Source organism: Ambystoma mexicanum, chromosome 2p, assembly GCF_040938575.1.
Source record: "Ambystoma mexicanum isolate Mex_15411 chromosome 2p, UKY_AmexF1_1, whole genome shotgun sequence".
Classification (NCBI taxonomy): Eukaryota; Metazoa; Chordata; class Amphibia; order Caudata; family Ambystomatidae; genus Ambystoma; species Ambystoma mexicanum.
This window is the reverse complement of record NC_090923.1, coordinates 72,903,576-72,925,864: the sequence shown is the minus strand read 5'-3', so window position 1 is coordinate 72,925,864 and position 22,289 is coordinate 72,903,576. Positions and strand designations below refer to the sequence as shown.

The 22,289-nt window shown below is 47.4% G+C and overlaps 1 protein-coding gene across 1 annotated transcript in view; it reads right to left on the bottom strand.

Moving 5' to 3' along the window:
- LOC138566219 (uncharacterized) overlaps positions 1 to 21,387 on the bottom strand; it is a 306,108-nt gene extending 284,721 nt beyond the window's left edge. Inside the window, exon 1 of the mRNA XM_069643275.1 lies at positions 21,235 to 21,387. The gene's annotated coding sequence lies outside the window, so the exon portion shown is untranslated. The remainder of the gene's footprint in view (positions 1 to 21,234) is intronic.
- Between the last annotated feature and the right edge of the window lie 902 nt (positions 21,388 to 22,289).

The window sequence follows — 22,289 nt, the reverse complement described above, 5'->3', positions numbered from 1 at the left end:
GGCCTTTGCAACCGAACGTATTGTCCCTGATAGGATATTCTTGTTTGATTAGACAACATGCCATGGAGGATTGGGGTATTAAGGTGGAGTTATCAAGCTCTAAGGAAAAAGGGGGATACCAGACTCTACCTAGTGAATCCACTTCCCTCTCATGAGTGTTGTCTCCCCAGGGAAGGAGTGACGACATCGCTAGATTTGTCACATTATATACTGCGCCACATCCATTCCACTGGCTGATTGCTTATGCAGTTGTATCCTACAGTCATTGGTTTGTGTGCAACCGTTGGCTCTCCAGATGTTTTGGCATTGTAAAGACTGGAGGGGGGGTCTGTACTTTCACTCTCTATATGGTAGAGGGGAGGCACAGAGGACCCCAGCCAAGATTCTCTAATATTGGTAGACGTGGTCGAGCAATCAAGGCCTAGCTTCTCAGGAGGTGATGCAGGCTGGTTCTTAAGTACAGTGTAGTCCCCAAGCCCCCACAAAGGAATGTCCACACACTGTATTACTGAAAACACAGTCTTTATATAATTAATATTCAAGGGTATGTACACTATCACAATAACTCACTTTGTACTCAGAAATCAACAATGGTAAATATATACAATTCTAAAGTGGTGCCACCAATATTATCAGATCTCATTAAAGTGCATCAACTATACTGTTAGAATGTCACACAGATAAATAACAAGGAAACCAGCAATAGAGATAGGAGGGAAAGCAAGATGGTTGAAACAATAGGCAGAATACTGGCCTCTACCGTTAAGCACAGTTCTGTGTGTAAAATAAAGATATAGCACAAGCCCAGTCCATATACTGATCAATAGTCTTATTCTCTCCTATAATGTTTTTACCCCCCCAATGTACCTGGTGGAGCAGAGTTCTTCGAAGAAGCGTCGACGGATCCTTCTTGAGCGACCCCCTTTCAAGCAGGAGTCACGGATCGTCGAGAGGCGTCGAACAAGGTGAATTTGGCATCGACGGCGTTGATGAGAAGTTCGAGAGTGCCGAGACCACGGCGTCGATCCAGACGATGCTCGTTGGCGACATCCTGCGAGGATGAGGTGTTCGGGGCACCTCGGCGTTTGAAAGTTTTGGACTGCAAAGAGTTTCTGAAGAACTGTGGCCTAGCAAGGGTGTCTCGTCGTCGAAGTCTTTGTGGTCTTCAGGTGGCGGGAAACCCACCAGCGGATTCTCCTCGTGCGCGTCGGCGTCCTCGACTTTCTCCGGCAGGAGTAAGTGGTCGTCAGGGCGGACAAGGGAGTCCTTCGATTCTAATGTTCTTAGGCAAAGGAGCGGACGGCTCCGGTCGTCGGCGGTCGGGCGTCAAGCGGTCCCCTCGTCTGGGGCAACACGGCTTCGATGGGCCTCCAGCGGTTACACAAACCTGCGAACCCTGATCGACGGAAATAGACTTCGACAGCGGCAAAGTCCGGTGTTTCACTTCGTTCTCCTCAGCGGTCCCCGTCCCCGGTCGGCAGCCTTTCGAGGTTCTGACTTCCAGGGAACTTCGGCAAAGGTTAGCGGTGCTCGATGGTCCCTCGGAGCATGGGAACAGGGCGCCTTACCAGGTCCTCTCTCGGATCAGTCTTCGACGAATTCGGCAGCTTTCAGATCGTGTCGAAGCAAATGCAACAGCAAGTCTTCTTCTTCCAGCTGGACTTCGAGGATCAGCAGTTCCAGTTACTCTTCAAGTGTAGACACAGCTTCTGAAAAATGTCCAGTGGTGAGAGATCCCCAGATATACTATTCTGCCTCTCATCCACACTGCTGGGGCACACTCAGCAACCAATCATACAGAAGGGCATTCATGCAGTCAGTCAGCCAATCAGGCATACAGTGCATTCAGGCCATCCTCCTCTCTCTCAGACACTCACAACAAGGAATGTGGATTAGGGCAAGTACCCAGCCATTCAACACTACACACTGCATTCAGGCCAGTTTCGGGCAGGGCTCTCTCAGTCTTTGTCTCTCATACCAGAAACCAGACAGCCACAACAAGAAGTGCATATTGGTCACACACTCCATTCACCCAAGTCCCACCCACAGGGTGTACCCACAACATACAGTCACTGGGAAGGCTCCAGCCAGTCTGGCTTGGACTTCACAACAACACCATATATGGAACTTCCCCCCAACAGCCAGTCAGGGGGAAGGGACCGAGTCAGGGCTTCCCAGGACTTTGGGAAAACAAGGTAACAGGCAATAGAAAGCAAGAGGCCACAGGGGCCATCTTGTTTTCTATCAGGAATCAACTAATTCCAATGGCAGGGCCTAGTATCCCAAAATGGAGGATACCCAGAGCACCTGTCAACTTCAGCATGGAGATGCCACCAGCCCATACCCTGCTCTGTGGGCCACCCACAGGTGCCCAAGAACATACACTAGGGGCACAGGGTTGTACCCCCACCCGTGGGTGCCATAAGGGTATCCCATGGGTCTGTACACCAAACCAAAAACAGGAAGAGCTGCACTGCCAGGAGTCCCACATGGACTCCTGGGCAGAAAACAATACAGAACACAATGAAAAAGGACTACAGGACAAGTTCAGGGAGGTCCTGTCCCTCCAATGCATTTCCAGCATCACAGTCGCCCCCCCCCAGACTGAGGCTAGGGTGCCTAATCTCCCACGAGATAGACACCCTCATCCAGACGGTCAACATACCTTTTGGAAAGGTCATCTGCATCATCGTGACTCTTCCCTGGTCTGTGCTCTATGGTGAAGTCTAGCCCTTGCAGGCTAATGGACCACCTGAGCAGTTTCGGGTTTTCACCCTTCATCTGCATAAGCCACTTCAGGGGCCTATGATCTGTTTGGACCTTGAAGGTAGACCCCGTAAGGTAGGGCCTAAAATGCCTAAGGCTCCAAACTATACTGAAACATTCCTTCTCAACAGTAGTCCACCTAAGTTCTCTACCCTTGAGTTGTCTACTGATGAAGATGATAGGATGTTCCCTCCCTATGTCATCTAACTGGGACAAGACAGCTTAAATTCCGGTGTCACAGGCATGATTCTGGACGATAAAGGGTCGGCTGTAGTCAGGCGCACGCAACACAGGTGCCCTACACAGACTTTCTTTCAAGCCATCAAAGGCCCTCTGACAGTCTTCAGTCCAATTAACCTTCCTCGGTTGTTTGGGCGAAGTCAGAGCTGTCAGTGGTGCAGCTATGGTTCCATAGTCTGCCATGAAATTGCGATAATACCCAGTGAGGCCCAAAAAGGCTCTCACCTGGGTTTGAGTAGTGGGAGTCTCCCAGTCCTGTACATCCTGTACCTTACTGGGGAGAGGTTGGATTTGACCCCCTCCTACCTCATGATATGTGACTTTCCCCTGAGCTATCTGGCACTTGGTGGCCTTGATAGTGAGGTTAGCCCTTTTTAAGGCCTGCAACACCTTATCCAGATGTGTCAAATGCTCTTCCGAGGTGGAACTGTAGATGGCAATGTCGTCTAAGTAAGCCACACAAAAGGCTTCCAGCCCACTGAGCGCATGGTTGACCAATCTCTGGAAGGTGGCAGGGGCATTCTTCAGCCCAAAAGGCATGTCCCTAAACTGGTAGAGTCCCTCAGGTGTTGAAAACGCCGTCTTTTCCTTGGCATGGTCCGTCAGAGCTATTTGCCAATAGCCTGAGGTAAGGTCAAAGGTGCTCACAAACTTGGCAGCACCTATCGTGTCCACAAGCTCATCAGCCCTGGGCAATGGGTGCGTGTCAGTTTTGGTGACGGCATTGACTCCTCGGTAGTCCACACAGAACCTCCAATCCTTGGTACCTGCCTGAGAACTTGCCTTGGGGACAAGGACCACTGGACTGGACCAGGGACTGGTTGAGGGTTCAATAACACCCAGATCCAACATCTAGGCGACCTCAGCCTGGATGAGGTTCTTAACTGTATCTGACATATGGTAGCTCCTGCTTTTGACAGGCACACTGTCACCAGTGTCAATCTCGTGCTTACACCACGGTGTAAGGCCTGGTGTCAGGGAAAACAGAGAGGCATACTGCTGGAGCAAAGCCCTGCAGGCTCTCTGCTGCTCTGTTGTCAAATCTGGAGAGAGATGTACTCCCTCCACTGAGCCATCCTGAGGGTTGCTATGCAGCAAATCAGGAAGAGGCTCACTCTCATCCTCTTCTTGCTCTGAAGCTAGCAAGAGACATGAAACTTCTGCTCGCCTGTAGAAAGGCTTGAGCCTGTTAACAGGGAATACCTGAGGGGCTACCCCAGGGGCTCCCATGTCAACCAGATAATTGACCTCGCCCATCTTGGAGATTATCCTGAAGGGTCCAGTCCATTTATCTGCCAACGCCTGAGGCTTGGGGCTCCATCACGAGGACCTCCTGTCCCGGAGTCCAATCCACTTGCGATGCTTTAAGGTCATGCCAGTACTTGTTCAATTCCTGGCTGGCCTTGAGATTCGCTGTTACCTGATCCATCATCAGTGTCATCCTCTGTCTGAGGCCTAACACAAAGTCCCTCACTTGCTTGGCGGGACCTGGAGGGGTGGCTTCCAAACCTTCTCTGATCAAGGCAAGGGGCCCCCTCACGGGATGTCCAAAGAGTAACTCAAAGGGGCTGAAACAAACACCCTCTTGAGGTACCTCTCTGTAAGCAAACAGCAGGCATGGCAGGAGGAGATCCCATTTCCTCCTTAGGAGCTCTTCCAAAGCACCTATCATGCCCTTGAGAGTTTTATTAAATCTCTCAACCAGACCATTGGTCTGGGGATGGTAAGAGGTGGAGAACTTGTAGGTTACTCTGCACTTCTTCCACATGGTTTTCATGTAACTAGACATGAAGTTGGATCCTCTGTCAGAGACAGCCTCCTTAGGGAATCTAACACGGGTGAAAATGCCCAGGAGAGCCCTGGCAACCACCTTGGCAGTAACAGTCCGAAGGGGTATAGCCTCAGGGTACCGGGTGGCATAATCTACCAAGACCAGGATGAACCGATGTCCACCTGAAGTGGGAGGTTCCAGGGGACCGACAATGTTGATGCCCACCCTGTCAAATGGTGTGCCAACCACTGGCAATGGCTGTAGTGGGGCAATGACACTGCCTCCAGTCTTGCCAGACAACTGACAAGTTGGGCAGGTCCTGCAGTGGGACTCCACTTCTACTCCCATCCGAGGCCAGTAGAAATGGGCAGAGAGCCTCTGCTTAGTCTTCTTGGTACCAAGATGACCAGCCAAGGGCACCTCATGCGCCAACTGCAGCAGGAAGGGCCTGTAAACCTGGGGTACCACCAACCTCTTTAGGGCACCAGGTTCACACTAACAAGGAGCTCACCCTCCCAATAAATCAGGAATGTCCTAGGCACTTCTCCTTGTGCCTGGGACAGGGCCTGTTGCCTTAGACCCTCGAGAGAGTGGCACTCTCTCTGTCCCTTACAGAATTCTGCCTTCAGCTCACTATTGAGCTAGAGCACCTAGCATTAAGTAGGCAAAAACATACACTAGGGGCACAGGGTTGCACCTCCACCCATGGGTGCCATAAGGGTATCCCATGGGTCTGTACACCAAACCAAAAACAGGAAGAGCTGCACCGCCAGGAGTCCCACATGGACTCCTGGGCAGAAAACAATACAGAACAAAAATGAAAAAGGACTACAGGACAAGGACAGGGAGGCCCTGTCCCTCCAATGCATGTCCAGCATCACAGGCCTGCAACTCCAATGATCCCTCATCATGGGCTACGCTGGCTAGAGCTGATGGGAGTTGGAGTCCAAACAATAAATCTGGAGGGCCATAGGAGGCAGATCCTTGAGCTACTGTTCTGACAAGTCTAGCCCTCCTTTCCTATGTTAACATGAGGCACAGTGGTCGTCCCTATTCCAATCGTAAAACACTCTCTTCATATGAGTGTCCTGTACTTGGGTTGCTTGCGTGACATCCCGATTGGTTCCTCTAGATAATTCTATAACTGGGTGACCTTGTTTGTCAAGGTATAACCTCCTAATTTAGTTTTATGTGTTTTAAAGATTTTTAACAAGTTAGATGATAATGACTTTCCTGGTTTGTATTTCCAAAAGATAGTGCACAGGGACGTCTGCCTATTTATATATGATATGATAGGTTATTTATAATGCGCTTAATACCCAGATGTTTCTAAGCGTGAACCCAGGGATCGAACCTGTGTTGCTGCTTGTCGTCTTGCTTCCAAGGCGAGCATGTTGCCCCTGAGCTATCCTCCCGATGATGAGGATTTCAATTGGAAGGCCTTAGAGGCAAAGCAGGGCACCTTGAGCTCTACTCACCAGCAGCCATTGGATCCCACCATATCAGCTTTGATGCATTGATGAGTTTCCAACCTGAAAATGTCCTGACTGCCCTATTCTGAGGCTTTCAAAGAGTCCAATGGTGCCAATCAGTGATGTCCAGTGATGGCTTTTCCGAAGACATGATGCTTTGGTTCAGTGAGAGTTATTAATGACACGATGTTACCACTTTCATATTCTGTTTCATGAAGGAGAGCTCATGAACAAACCATACTCCAAGTAGTACAAAGGACTGTCTAAGAGCACTGCCCACCTCAATGGAGGAAGTCATGGCATAGAGAATCCAGCCTCAGTTTTGCCTCTTATAAGGCCTTGTGGTGCCGACATCGGAAACTTACCTTGGCTCTCTTCCGCTGCTTTCCAGCTATACCACCAGCTGCTGCTATTGGTATACATTTAAAAACCACTTCATCCAAGGCTTTTCTTTTCTTCTCCCCTACTGTCCATGCTAAGACACTGATTTGTCATTTTTAGAGACATACCTTCTACTTGTTGCATAGAGCAGGTTTTTCCAAACCAGGGCCTGGGGAATCCCAAACACACCAGGTTTTCAGGATAACCATTGACTTTGTAAATTCAGTCTAGCTTCACTGCATTCAAATGTGCTTTGTGTGAACATCCTCAAAACATGAAGTGGATTTGGCTCTAGGGGTCTCAGGTATTTGTTTGTCTGGTGGTGAGTTCTTGTGACATTACAATAACAAACATTGATTTGTGGAGGATGTTTCTCCTGAAGCGTTGATGGTTTCAATGGCGCTTCATAGAGGGAGTTAGGGAGTTCCCTGACGGAATAGGGCTACTTGCCCCCAAGACGTGAGGTTCTCTCTGTGAATTCCCACGTACCGTCACCCCTAGGTGGAATGTTGCATAGCGGGCTCACATCCCTAGCCTCACAGAGAAGGGATCCCTGCTGGGGAGAAGTGACTGGATCCTGTGAATCGTCTCATACCCTTTCCCTTATGAGCCTGCCTTCCACCTTCTCAAGAGATTGGAAACCTGCTGAGGAAATCCAAGTTCCCTTACTCCTTTCCCTTTCGGTGTTCTATGGCACAGTACTAGGGTTGAAGGTCTTAAAACCACTGCATTATTCGACGATTTGTGTCTTTCGCAAGGCTTAACACCGTTAGAGGGTAATGGTCAGTTACCAGCTGAAATTTGCATCCAGTTAGATAGTGCTTTAAATATGTTTTTGCCTACTTAATAGCTAGGTCCTCTGGCTCAATAGTATAGCAGTTCAGCTCTCTCAGAAAGATGTTCCTGCTAATATACAGGACAGGATGTTCTGAGAGAGCACTGCCCTAATGCCTAACTTAGAGGCATCTGTTTGTAAAAGGAATTCCCTGTTGAAATTCAGGAATTTAAGGATGGCCTCACGATACAGAATTTGTTTTAACATTTCAAAGCTATCTTGGTCTTGTTTTCCCCATTTTAACTTTTGGGGCTCTGTGTTTTTAATTGTCTCCATCTGACATGATGTAATAGTTGGGTAATTATGGATAAACCTACCTTTGTCGCAGGGGTGCCATGTAGCCCAAAAGGAAGAACTTTAAACTTAAAGAAGGCCAGGGGAGTGAAGAAGTCTGTGTTTTCTTGGTCGGATGGATTTAAGGGGACTTGCTAATAGACCTTAGTGAGATCAATCATGGAGATGTACCGTGCTTGACCCTTTGTCAATTAAATCATCAATCCTCGGCATGGGAGAATTGCCAAACAGAGAAGAAATTTTACTTTTTGATATCAATGCAAACATCCATGATTTCTCAGGTTTTGCGACTAGGACTATTTGCGAAGACATGGGGCTTTCCGATGGCTTGATTATATTGGCCTCCAACATACTCTCAACTTCCTTGATGATTGTTTCTTTTTGGGTCTGTGGTTTCCAATAAGGTTTTCAATTGACCACCTTTCCTAGAGGAGTCTGGTTGTTGTACACAAAATTGTGGACCCTTTTTGACTGATCACTGAAAACATCAGAGAATTGCAGTAATAGGTCTTGAATGACTCCCCGTTGTCTTGGGCACAGTTCAGGAGAAATTAGACCTGTTTCCTTGTTTTCATCTGCAAGTAAGGTGGCCATGGTTACTGAGATATTCTCAGCGGGGTCCACCTTCCATTCTTTTAAAAAGTTAATATGGTAAATGTATATTTTCTGTCTACGGTCCGGTTGGGCAACCATATAGCATTTTTGGCTCCGAGGTAGGTAATAATTGTTACGCTCACCTGGACCCCACAGGGGTGTCGATCGGATCCGGACAGCTGCGGTCTCCGTCAACGTGATGCGTAGTGCAGAGATGACTGTCTGGACTGGCCTGCCTAGTCTTGTCTGCTGGACCCGAAGAAGTATTTTCCTGCAAGTGGAGACAGGGATTAGCCACCTGTGGGTTTTAGTGATGGCCTCCCAACTGTTCTCGCTCTCCCCCTCTAATCACCTCCGATATCCCCTTAGTAAACTCACCTTATGTTTGTAAAAGATGAGCTCTCCATCCTGCGTGTCTTGCAGGGGCGCGTAGATACCAGTTACTTCACTGGTTTGAAGGCTTTGGGAGAGTTCCGGTAAGCAATTGACTCTGAAGTCCCAGGCGGGATTGGTAAGTATCAAGTTCAAAGAGTTCAATGTGCCCGATGTTCACTCTTGTCCCCTTCCTTCCTTAAGTTGCAAATGAGTTCGTGAGAAGAAGGTCTCTTAGCTGCTGCTGGCGTTCAGGTAAGAGTCTGTGTTACCCAACGCTGTCCGGTAACTATTGCATGCGTCAACGTGTTGTTTTTCTCCCTCTTTACAGATGGTCATATGAAGATATGGAGAATAATACCGCCAGTGGTAAATCAGGTAAGTCTATGGTGGTAAGAGGTATTTGTTGATTCCCTTGGCTCACCTTGTTATTCTTGTGCCCCTAGGTGCCGGAGTACGGCGAAGAAATGATGGAGACAGTGCCGGATCGAAAGATGCTGTGAGAACTGGTGAGTATGGCGCCGTGCTGGAGCTGGCGAAGGGACACGTGCAAGACTGATGTACTTTCCAGGTCGGGAGATGAAATGGATCCGGAATCAGGTGAGGAATTTGAAATAAGTTTGTTTTCTAACCTTGTCCTTTTCTTCCTCTTTATTCTAGGAGCTCCGGATTCGAGGCGAGCGTGGCAGAAGACTGGATGCTGGCTGCAGGCACGTGGGCGTGGCAGAAGACTGGATGCTAGCTGCAGGCACGGTGAGAGTCACGCTGCTGGATGCAGAATAACATGAAGCATGTGCTGCTGTTCGGGCGTGGTTTAAATAGCCTCCAAAGTAGTCCCAGGAAAGAAGTTCTCCAGGACCACACCCGAGTAAAAAATAGTCCCTGTAGTAAAATAGTCCCATCCAGGCCTCACGTTGGCTTGGATTTATTTGCAGCATGGTCTGCATGAGGTAAGTAATGTCTATGAGCCTGGCGCCTACGGCACCAGGACTGAACCCAGACAGCCCCTAGCTGGGGCTGCTGGGGTTTTTGTAAATGTCTGGATGCCTGCTCCCGGGGCTGATGGGCTTGATCCGGATGCCCGGGGGTAGGCATCATGACAGCACTCCCCCCCAAGGCCCCTCCTAAAGTTGTTCTTCCCCTTGGCCCTGGTTTGTCTGGGAAGTTCCGATGGAATTTCTTCACCAGCCGAGGTGCATGAACGTGGTCACTAGGCTCCCATGACCTTTCCTGTGGTCCGTAACCTTTCCAGTCGATTAAATGAAAAAGTCTTGATTTAACCAACTTGGAGTCCAGGATATTCTTTACCTCGAATTCAGGTTCTCCATCTATTAGGATGGGGTCAGGTGGTTTAGCAAGTCTTGTCCCGGGTTGAACTGGTTTCAGAAGTGAAACATGAAAGACAGGATGGATCCGCATATTAGAGGGTAATTCCAACTTGACGGCCACTGGGTTGATAATGGCCTTAATAGTGTAAGGTCCCAAATACCTAGGATTAAAAGTCTGAGTTCCTTTTAGAGGTGTTTTGTAGCCAGCCAAACTTGATCCCCAATCTGATATCGTGGAGCATCGCTTCTATGTTGATCAGCATTCTTCTTATATTTCTCTTTCGCTTGTTTCAAATGTTCTGTTGCCTCCTTAAAGGCTTGTGTAATAGTAGAGTGTAAATGACTAACTGCAGGCATTTCTAAGTGCTGAGGCGAATCGAGTTCTGAGGTTCGAGGGTGATGTCCGTATATAGTATAGAAGGGGCTTTGTCCGGTTCCAGAATGTACTGAGTTATTGTATGCATTTTCGGAAATCCATAAAATATCCTTCCAATTGCTTTCGGTCTGGTGCAGCATGCAACGTAGAAACTGTTCAAGGGTCTGGTTGGTCCTCTCCGTCTGACCACCGGTCTGGGGATGGTGACTGGTTGATAACCTCACGTCGATTTGCGCCAATTGACAACATTTCTTCCAAAATTGTGAAATTAATTGACTGCCTCGGTCAGAGACCAATACGGAAGGAAATCCGTGTATTCCAACAATGTTTTCGAGGATCTCCTTGGCCAAAATTGAAGCGGAAGGTAATCCTTTTAAAGGAATAAAGTGGGCCATCTTGGAAAAAAAGATCCACAATAACTAGGATGGTGTTAAATCCATTACATGGAGGTAGATCTGTAATAAAGTCTAAAGACAAGGTGTGCCATGGCGTAGGTGGAATATCCAAAGGTTGTAAAAGGCCAGCAGGTTTTTTCTTCTGGCTTTTGTTTTGGGCGCAAATGCCACAAGACATCACAAATGACTTTACGTCTTTTTGCCAAGTGGGCCACCAGAACTGTCTCTTAATTTTCGCTTCAGTTTTTGCGATACCTGGATACCCTTCCATCAGGGTGTCATGGTAATTGGAGATGACTAGTTCTTGTATTTCCTTGTGTGGTAGAAATAGTCGTCCTTGATAGTAAGGTAGGTAATTGACGACTGAGTAGTCCGGGCCTTTCTTTACCCAGTCCTGCAGGGTTGCTGGATCGAAGAGTTGTTAGATTTTTGAATGAATATCTTCTAGTGTCTGTTGAGTAGTTATGCCAAGAATTCTTTGCTCAGGAATTATTGGCACCGGTTCCGGGTTTGCATATGCTTCTCCCATCCCTATTCGGGATAAGGCATCTGCTTTGCCATTTTTGCGGCCTGGTCGATAAGTGATCACGAAATCGAATTCGGCAAAGAACAATGCCCATCGAAGCTGTCGCGATGATTGGGCTTTGGCTGTTTTTAAATACTGCAGGTTCCGGTGATCAGTGATTACGGTAATGGTATGCCTGGCACCAAGAAGGTAGTGCCGCCAAGCCTTAAAGGCGGATTTGATAGCTAATAGCTCTTTATCGGTAATCGCATAGTTTAACTCAGGTGCTGAGAACTTTCTGGACCAAAACGCTACTGGGTGAAGTTGACCAGTTTCAGGATCCTTCTGGGACAGGACAGCTCCCATGGCTAAACTGGATGCATCAGTTTCTACTATGTATGGATGCTCAGGGCGTGGATGCTTTAAGACAGGTGCTGATGTGAATTTCGCTTTCAGCTTTTGGAAGGCATTTTCAGCCTCTTCGGTCCACAAGAAGCATTTGTTTTTTTGCAAAAGTGCTGTGATGGGGTGTACAACATGGGAGAAGTTCGGAATGAATCTGCGGTAGAAATGAGCAAATCCGAGCATGCTTTGTACCCCTTTGACTGAACTGGGTGATGGCCACTTGAGAATTGCGTCCACCTTTCGAGAGTCCATTCGGACTCCGTTTGGAGTCAGGATAAATCCAAGAAATTCAACTTCTGTAGCATGAAAAACACATTTTTCCAATTTTGCATATAACTTGTGCTGGCGTAGTTTCTCAAGGACTGCACGCACATGCTTAACATGGTCTGATTCTGAGGAGGAGTACACTAGAATATCACCTATGTATACGACGACACAGACGTCAATGAGTTCACGAGGGACATCGTTCATAAAATACTGGAAGGCTGCTGGTGCATTGCACAACCCGAAGGGCATCACCTGATATTCGAATAAACCGTACTTGGTGCGAAAGGCAGTCTTCCATTCGTCGCCTTTCTTGACACGTACCAGATGATATGCCCCTCGGAGATCTAACTTACTGTAGATACAAGCATCCTTTACTTGGTCTAGTAATTCGGGGATCAGAGGCAATGGATATCGGTTTTTTACCGCAGTCTGATTTAATGCGCGGTAATCTATGCACGTTCTAAGGTCACCTTCCTTTTTTGGCACGAAGAATAAAGCTCAGGATGTAGGAGACTTGGAAGGACGAATAAAGCCATTAGCAAGGTATTGGTCCAAGTATTGCCGTAGGTGACGATTTTCAGGTTCCGTGAGGGCGTAGATTCTACTGCATGGGGGTTGTGCACCGGGTAGGAGGTCGATTTGACAATCGTATGATCTGTGAGGAGGTAATGTATTGGCCTGTTCTTTTTGAAAAACATCCTGAAATTCTTGGTATTCCTGAGGTAACTACACGATTGGGTTAACGACTGTAGCCAGGCCATTGTTCAAAGTTTTCTCCGGGTAACAGGTGTGTGCACAATCCGGGAAGGTTATTCACTTCTCTCGCCATTCTATACAAGGATTATGTGTTTCCAACCATGGCATCCCCAGTATTATCTGGAACTGTGGGGCTTTGATTAGATCAAACACAATAGTCTCTCGATGCCCATCTTGACTCAACAGTGTCATCTCTGTAGTGGAATGAGTTACAGGCCCTGAGGCAATCTCAATTCCATCAACTGTGGTGATGACATCCGAAGTGGTCTTTTTGAAAAGAGGTAGATTCATCCTTGACACCAATTCGTGGTCCATATAGTTTCCTACGGCCCCGCTATCTATGTATGCCCTTACTGCGTGCATACGTGATGGCTGCCTGGGCTCAAGTAGGACCATTGGGATGATCAGATGTGAGGTCTGAGTGTCCTGAGTGTCCTTCTTTAAGCTCGGCAAGCGGACCTCTACGCTTGTCGGGCGTGGTCGTTTCCCGAATCAGGCTCTATGTGGCTTTTATCAGCAACTCCTACCACCTTCTTGGGTGGTTTTGTAGGGCAATCCCGTAGAAAATGTCCTGAGGTTCCACAGAACAGACACAACTGCATCTGTCGTCTTCTTTCTCTTTCCTTTTGAGTTAAGGGTCCTTTAACCCCCCCCGATCTGCATCGGTTCAGATGCATCTGTTCCTTTAGGGGCAACGTTGGGTTTAACCAATACCCGATCTCGAACTTAGCTCGATCAGTCTTTCGGTTCTGAAGTCGGTGGTCTAGCTGGACCACTAAGTTTATAAATTCTGTGCAATCCTGAGGTGGGTTCACAACTTGAGCCAAGACATCTTTGAGTTCTCCCCGAAGTCCACGGTGAAACAATGTAATTCGTTTTTCCTCCGGCCACCCGGTTTCCACCACCAACCTATTGAAGGTTGCAATATAGGTTAGCAGATCCTGGTTACCCTGTCATAAGGATAAAAGTTCGTTGTCCAGGGCTTGACCCTGTGAGTGTCTGGCGAATAGTTTTTCCATGCTCCTTTGAAAACCCTGAAAATCCCAGAGAAGAGGATCATTCTGGTTGACTAATGGAATGGACCAATCCGCTGCGCTGCCACTAAGATATGACAATACAAAGGCTACTTTGGCTTGGTCATTTGGAAAGGCTCCTGGTCTGCATAAAAAGTGCAAGCGGCATTGGTTCATAAACATGGCGAACCTTTTGGGGTCCCCAGCAAAGCGTTCGGGTGGAGCTAACGGAATGTTTCCTGGTAAAACCACTTGCACAGGATTGCTTGATGAAACGGGGGTTGGTTTTCCCCCATATCCAGGTAGGGGCGTTTGCCCAGCTTGGTTTTGCAGTAGTTGCCTAGCCAGATCATCAGTGCGCTCCTTTGAGACAATCAGTTCCCTCCTGAGGGCATTAGTCTCTTGGTGAGCGGCATGTACTTCCGCTCTAAATTCCCCCAATAATTGGGCCAGTTGGTCGGTTTACGAGGTTTCCATAACACCCTGGTGGGTATTTTTAGAAAGGCTTTGTGTTCTGTTATGCTCACCTGGACCCCACAGGGGTGTCGATCGGACCCGGACAGCTGCGGTCTCCGTCAACGTGATGCGTAGTGCAGAGATGACTGTCTGGACTGGCCCGCCTAGTCTTGTCTGCTGGACCCGAAGAAGTATTTTCCTGCAAGTGGAGACAGGGATTAGCCACCTGTGGGTTTTAGTGATGGCCTCCCAACTGTTCTCGCTCTCCCCCTCTAATCACCTCCGATATCCCCTTAGTAACCTCACCTTATGTTTGTAAAAGATGAGCTCTCCATCCTGCGTGTCTTGCAGGGACGCGTAGATACCAGTTACTTCACTGGTTTGCAGGCGTTGGGAGAGTTCCGGTAAGCATTGACTCTGAAGTCCCAGGCGGGATTGGTAAGTATCAAGTTCAAAGAGTTCAATGTGCCCGATGTTCACTCTTGTCCCCTTCCTTCCTTAAGTTGCAACTGAGTTTGTGAGAAGAAGGTCTCGTAGCTGCTGCTGGCGTTCAGGTAAGAGTCTGTGTTACCCAACGCTGTCCGGTAACTCTTGCATGCGTTAACGTGTTGTTTTTCTCCCTCTTTACAGATGCGTCATATGAAGATATGGAGAATAATACCGCCGGTGGTAAATCAGGTAAGTCTATGGTGGTAAGAGGTATTTGTTGATTCTCTTGGCTCACCTTGTTATTCTTGTGCCCTTAGGTGCCGGAGTACGGCGAAGAAATGATGGAGACAGTGCCGGATCGAAAGATGCTGTGAGAGCTGGTGAGTATGGCACCGTGCTGGAGCTGGCGAAGCGACGCATGCAGGACTGATGTACTTTCCAGGTCGGGAGATGAAATGGATCTGGAATCAGGTGAGGAATTTGAAATAAGTTCGTTTTCTAACCTTGTCCTTTTCTTCCTCTTTATTCTAGGAGCTCCGGATTCGAGGCGGGCGTGACAGAAGACTGGATGCTGGCTGCAGGCACGCGGGCGTGGCAGAAGACTGGATGCTGGCTGCAGGCACGGTGAGAGTCACGCTGCTGGATGCAGAATAACACGAAGCATGTGCTGCTGTTCGGGCGTGGTTTAAATAGCCTCCAAAGTAGTCCCAGGAAAGAAGTTCTCCAGGACCACACCCGAGTAAAAAATAGTCCCTGTAGTAAAATAGTCCCATCCAGGCCTCACGTTGGCTTGGATTTATTTGCAGCATGGTCTGCATGAGGTAAGTAATGTCTATGAGCCTGGCGCCTACGGCACCAGGACTGAACCCAGACAGCCCCTAGCTGGGGCTGCTGGGGTTTTTGTAAATGTCTGGATGCCTGCTCCCGGGGCTGATGGGCTTGATCCGGATGCCCGGGGGTAGGCATCATGACAGCACTCCCCCCCAAGGCCCCTCCTAAAGTTGTTCTTCCCCTTGGCCCTGGTTTGTCTGGGAAGTTCCGATGGAATTTCTTCACCAGCCGAGGTGCATGAACGTGGTCACTAGGCTCCCATGACCACACCCGAGTAAAAAATAGTCCCTGTAGTAAAATAGTCCCATCCAGGCCTCACGTTGGCTTGGATTTATTTGCAGCATGGTCTGCATGAGGTAAGTAATGTCTATGAGCCTGGCGCCTATGGCACCAGGACTGATTTTTATTATGAGCCTGGTGCCTATGGCGCCAGGACTGAACCAAGACAGCCCCTAGCTGGGGCTGCTGGGGTTTTTGTAAATGTCTGGATGCCTGCTCCCGGGGCTGATGGGCTTGATCCGGATGCCCAGGGGTAGGCATCATGACAATAATACAATACTTTTCATCCCACTGAAAAGGAATAAAGGACAGTCTTTTTGTTATATTGGATCTTCTGGTTGGCTTGGACTTGTTTTTAGTGTTTGGTCACTACCTCTTGGACTGTTGTAATGTTTTGTTTTTGACATTGGGTAGTTTGACATATAGGTACTACTGCCACTTCCCTTTCTTCCCAGGTCTCCCAGAGCCTGGGACGGAAGGAGTTCAAAGGGTGAGAATCCTAAAGAGGTCGGAGGTGATTTCTTTACTGCAAACAATGCCTATGGAATCATTGTATTCCAATTTCTTCCGTCTGCTTCAACTAACTTTTTCAAGATTTTTCTTTAAAGTCTGGTTGAAGCTTTCAACCAGTTCATCCGTCTGTGGATGATAAACAGACGTGCAGAGTGCTTTGATCTGCAATATTTCTTTCACCTCTGCCATTATTTTGGACATGAAGGTTGTCCCTTGATCTGTTAAGATCTCTTTAGTGAATCCCACCTGGGATAGTAAGGGAATGAGGTGTTTCAGAATGTGTTGCAATGTGTTATACCTAAAGGCAAATGCTTCCGGGTACCATATATTTATTTCAGTTTGGATGGTTCCAATGGGCCAACAATGTCCATTCCAATGCAGGAAAAGGGTACCTCAACAATGGGAAGAGGTTGGAGCAGTGCTGGTGAAATCATTGGGCTAGCCGGTTTTTGGCACGTGGAGCAAGTTGTCACAAAGTTAAATGTCGGCATGAACCACAGGCAAATAAAACCTTGGGATGACTTGACTCTGGGTTTTTGTTACTCCCTGGTGACCTGATGTTAAACGAGAATGTGCCAATTCCAACACCACCCTTCGGTGAGTGCGTCGAATGACTACTAGGTCCTTGCTATTCCCTCAGTGGGTTGGACCCGAGTTCATTAACACAGACGGCGGGTCGGATATGTGCAACACATATGTGTATCGCGGCGGATACAAGTTATGTGTTACACAAAAATATAACTATGTATGAAATATATCAGCGCTTGTGACCATAAATATATGGAAGTAACGCGCTGATATAGTTCATAAATTCACTGTCAGCTGAGCTGACACAGGACTTAGTTGGAGCTGCATCAGGCCAGTAGCCAGAGGCTGTAAGAATTGTGTGGTGGGCCCCGCGCTTTCACAGTCACATAGTAGCTAGGTGTCCTCACCACGTCTAGAGGAGAAGGTAGGTGGATTGGGTACGGCTGCGTAGCGTAACTTGAACCAGATTTGGCCAAAGTCTTCTCAATGAAGCTGATTTTTCCAATGATACAGACCCCTCTATTCATTGGGAATGCACAAGAACAGAGGAGTAAATCAATTGAAAGAGCGGGAAGGTGCAAACACCACCAGTCGTGCTCCTGGCTGCAAGAGAAAGGAGCAGGTCTTACAATAAAGTCACAGAATCAAGAACCACCGGAATACGTGGCAGGAAAACTAACCTTACTGGTCTAGGCATCAGACTTGGTCTATTTCCGGATTATGTAATTCATACTTCCAACTTTGGTTCTCACCACTATGAAACACAAGAACAGGAGTGATTCGTAATTATTTATGACACCAATTTACAGAAGGAGGTTTGACAAAGCATGGGGTCTTACGTAGAGAGCCATAGAAGGAAACAATCAGAGGGAAAGTGATGCTGAGGAGGGTGTCCAAAATTCCAAGAAGCAACTGAAAACGTAAGGGAAAAGGGGGGGTTAGTAAGGGACTAGAAGCCCGGATGGCACGAGGGATGCACTAGTAACGGGATGGTGCACGAGGGAATTAGTGCAAGGCGTCCATAGTTCTGTGCACTTAAGAGTATTCTCATGTAAGGTTTCAAGTAGAGGGACAAATGTACTGCGGCAATAGTGTGAAAGTAAAAGGCAATCCGTGAGACAAGCAAGTTGTGTTCAATACTGTGCAGTCAGGAGACAGAACAAATTCATAAGGCAGAGGCAGTCCATGGAATGAGCAGGTTGGGTTCAATGCCGTGCGGTCAGTAGAGAGAGCGAATTCAGTAGGCAGAGGGAGTCTGAGTTAATGTGACATTACAATAAAAAACATTGATTTGTGGTGGATGTTTCTCCTGAAGCTTGATGGTTTCAATTGTTCTTCATAGAGGGAGTCCGGAGTTCCTTGACGGAACGGGAGTCCTTGTCTCCCAGAGGGGACTCTCCCCCTGTGACTTCCCGCTTACCGCCACCCCTAGGGGGAATGTTGTGTAGCAGGCTCACCTCCCTAGCCTCACAGGGAAGGTCTCCCTTCTGGGGAGAAGTGACGAGATCCTGTGAATCGTCACACTTAGCTGCTATTAATATGACTCTGGAAACTCCCTTTAAGTTCCAGGAATCCTTTTATGATGGCTTGAAAGAAAACAATAAACAAGTGTTCATTTCAAGGGCAACTTTAGCTGCCTTATGTGGGTACTTGTGTGCCAGCATAGCCACATAACCCATTTTTACGACACCAGACACAATCAACGTATAAAGACGGTATTGTAAAAGTGGGGCAAAGATCAGTAGCCGTTTCAAAAAGGAACACAGATGCCAGAATAGAAAAGGACACAGAGGACAGATTTGAAGGAACAAGGAAGACAAACCTGGTGTAGCAGAGATAGAAGATAACAGAATTGAAATGACAGTCAGGGTGCCCGTATCTGAACGTACACTGGGATTAGAATAGGACTTTCTGACGTTCTGCTTGCAATATGACAACGGTCATTATGATTACATATGAAGCACAAATGTCGCCAGTTAACACAAGAGTGTGGATTTGTTAAAGAGAAAACTAAGTCCTATTTAGGGGCTTACCATTTTTAAATATTTAAGGACTGATACTTTTGATAGTTTAGGTATTACGAGATTAAATGAGTTGCCCAAGATAACACATTTTGATTAGGTGGCGAATCTAAGATGCAAGCCCACTCTACACTTCTGCACTTGATCACTTTGCCATTTCTTGTCATTCAGCAAAGTGCAATTATTTGGGGATGTTTGACTTTTGCAAACTAAAATGAATAATCGGGTTGTAGACATGACTTTGTCACAAATTACATGATAAACAAATATGGCAAAATCTGTATAGGATTAAGTTATGCAAAAGCAAAATTCTGGTGGAATTACCACCACACTCCTGATGAGGCCCCTTGTGTTTTTCATTGGGGGTTGGTTGCGCAATTTTTATAACACTTGCCAAGAGGGGCCAAGATCTAAACCAGCACCACACTGATGCTGTGTTATTTGTTATGCCTAGTGCTTTCAGGTGCAAGTGTGTTGTTTTGCACACAAAAAACGAGGGGGGTCCTGGGAGTACCTCTGCCAGCCATTTGTCCTGGTTACGAGAGACTTACCCAGAGTCTTTAGCTCACTATCTTTCCCAGAGAAGAAATATCCCAAACATATCAGTCTTTGTCCTGTCCTGGGGCAGTCCAGCACCGAAATGCTAGGCAATTCTCCTCTGAACAAGAGTACCAACAGCAACCCCAGACACGTGTTTCGGTCTGGTTGGACCTCATCAGTAGGGAGGAGCTGTGCCTCTCTAAGAATAGTGAGCAAGGGGTCCACGTCTGGATTCCCCTAGTAACTTAGGGTAAGATACAAAGTTACTTAAATATGAAAAATAAAACAAAGGGGAGTCCTGGGAGTCTCTGACAGACATTAGTGTGTTGTTTTGCGGCACTCAAATTGTTACTATCATCAAAGTTTGTATACTAAAGTGTATTAACCTCAGAGAGAGTATAGGCAAAACCTACCTGTCATCTTGCATATGAACACAGATCTTTGCAAGGAGTGCTTAACTTACTGAGCTATCGCCTGAACCATCGTGACACTTGAGATTATAAATATGCAGTCCAACCTTGAATATATGTGATCAATGCATTCTCCAAAGAAAGATAGACCCCAGCACAAGTTGTCCTATAGTAAAAACCACACACTGTTATGCACTCTGGTGAGCACAGAATGCTGCACGGGATTAATTGGTCAAATCAAAACTTGGTTGTTAAGAAAAGCCAGACAGCAGGCACACAACCACAGCAGCACCCTACGGGATATCAAGACGTGATATTTAAATTTAGTAAAATAAGTGGCGTCTTTACATCATGCCGTCAGGTGGTGTCTCCCTTCGAGGTGGGGGCTCCCTTCGAGGTGGGGGCTCCCTTCGATGCGGGGGCTCCCTTCGATGCGGGGGCACGTGCTCTTTTTGCGCTCCCATAACAAAGCCTCTGTTTGTATTTAGCAAACCACCCTGCGTTGCCCTCTGCAATTTATTTTCATCATGATGCATTAGTATGAAAAAAGTGTTATTTTACATTCCCAGAAAAACAATGTCATGCTCAGGAAAACATGTATAATTAAAAAGAAACAAGTTCATGGCCTACTACACAATATTTCCCACCTAAACAAATTCATCTGAAACCAGAGTGTATGCTGCCTAAACAAAGTTCTTCACCCACACCATACTCCACACATGTCTAAGTGTTTCTGTGCACCAGGAAAGAGTCGCGAAGGTGTGCGCCCAGTCTGCTAATTTCTCCATGCCATGCTGGGTGGGCGTATCCTGTGTCTCACAGACTCTCACCCTAGCAGCCAGACTGAAACCGGGTAAATAAATATCAGGGGAAAAATCCCTGTGTTCGTCCAGTGTTAACACGCAGAAGAAAGGGGAAGAGCTCTGGCGAGGGGCATACAATGAGCGCCTTGAAACACTTGCCTGTGTATAGGCGCTATATATAAAAAAAAACAATACCAAACCATACCAGATATCGAGGCAAATAACATTTCTGTTCGGGTTATAAAAACATATTTCCCTTATAAGATGAAGTAGCGTTGAGGGTAGCTCGGCGGGTTAACGTGGCTGTTGATAAAACGTTTATGAGTAAACTGACCAATCACAATGATGTTAGTGGGTGGTCAGTCTAACTCTAACAAAAAAATATTACTCGTTGCAATAAATTAAAATTGCATTGTTCTTTTAAGGGGGTAGGAATGGGAACATTGTGAATGGGGCACAAATGAGCGAGCACGCTATACATTAAAAATACAAGATATTTAGAAGTTACGCAACATTTTTATCTAGCGAGATGCAAGAAACCGAGTGGTGTGAGCGAAGACAGGCACGCAAGAGCGTCGGGCCCAGTGGTAGAGGGCATCACACATGCATAAATATTGCAATTCAAATGTTGAAGTCGGAATTGGGAAGCCAGACCTGCCGTGATTGGAGAGCATGCAAGTCCCCGCGCAGTCGCCTCCACTGTCACTCGCGCGCCTGTCATGGGGGGTGTTAGATAGATTGCGCGCCCGGAATCCCTCTTCTGGGTTCCCTGAACTCAGGGCTTGCGCACAGTGACGTGCGCAAATCGCAGGCGGACTCTCGGCTCCTGTGCCTCGGCCCGCCCCACCTCCGCAGGTAAGACGTTTTCAGCCGCTCCCTAGGCCCTTTCATTTGACATCAGAAACCCAAAAACCCAAGGCATTGTGCGCCGGGAGAGAGACAAAAACCCGCCCCGAGCGTCGACTCTTCTTCAGTTTCGCGTCCATTCAGAGGCGGTGATTGTCATGCAAAGGCCCCGGTGAAGAACAATGAGGCCGCAACGGCTAATGACTTGCAGAGAGCAAACAAGCAGTCGCCATAGCACCTCTGGCCCACTGCCTGGGCCTCTCGCCGCAGCACAGGCGGCTAGACCTCATACTCAAAAGCATAAGGCAGGGAGCTGGGGATCATGTCTTCCGGGTGGACATATAAAAAAGCCTAATTATTATTATTATTATTATTATTATATACAACGTTTTTATCATCCGTTCCCACCTAATACTCCGAGCCTTAGGAATTGGCTGCTGTGTTTCCTGCTGTGACGTCATGGCAGAGGATTATGGAATTCATAATGGCGTGCTGTGACATCAGGACAGGGGATATGGCCTTTCCTCTGACATGTATTTGTTTCCTCTTTGGGTTACTGTAGACTAGAGTGATGGGCGGTGTCCTATGTTATTAGGATTTATATAATATGGATTCATATTGCGCACCGCTGCCACTTGCATAGTCTACAGGCGCTCACGTGGCTCTGTAAGAAAGAGGGCGGGGCAGGTTATTGGGGAAGAGCGATAGGATAGTGCTTGTGCTCTTCTGTTGATGCTTGCAGAACCAGGAGGAATTGGAATCTGTGCGGTTAGGCTTTCTGAATGTGCTTTGTCGTGTGCACTATACCTGTTGTGTCCGGAGCGGTAACTTCCAGTGTCTGGGTTGTGTGTTGTTTGCGTTTT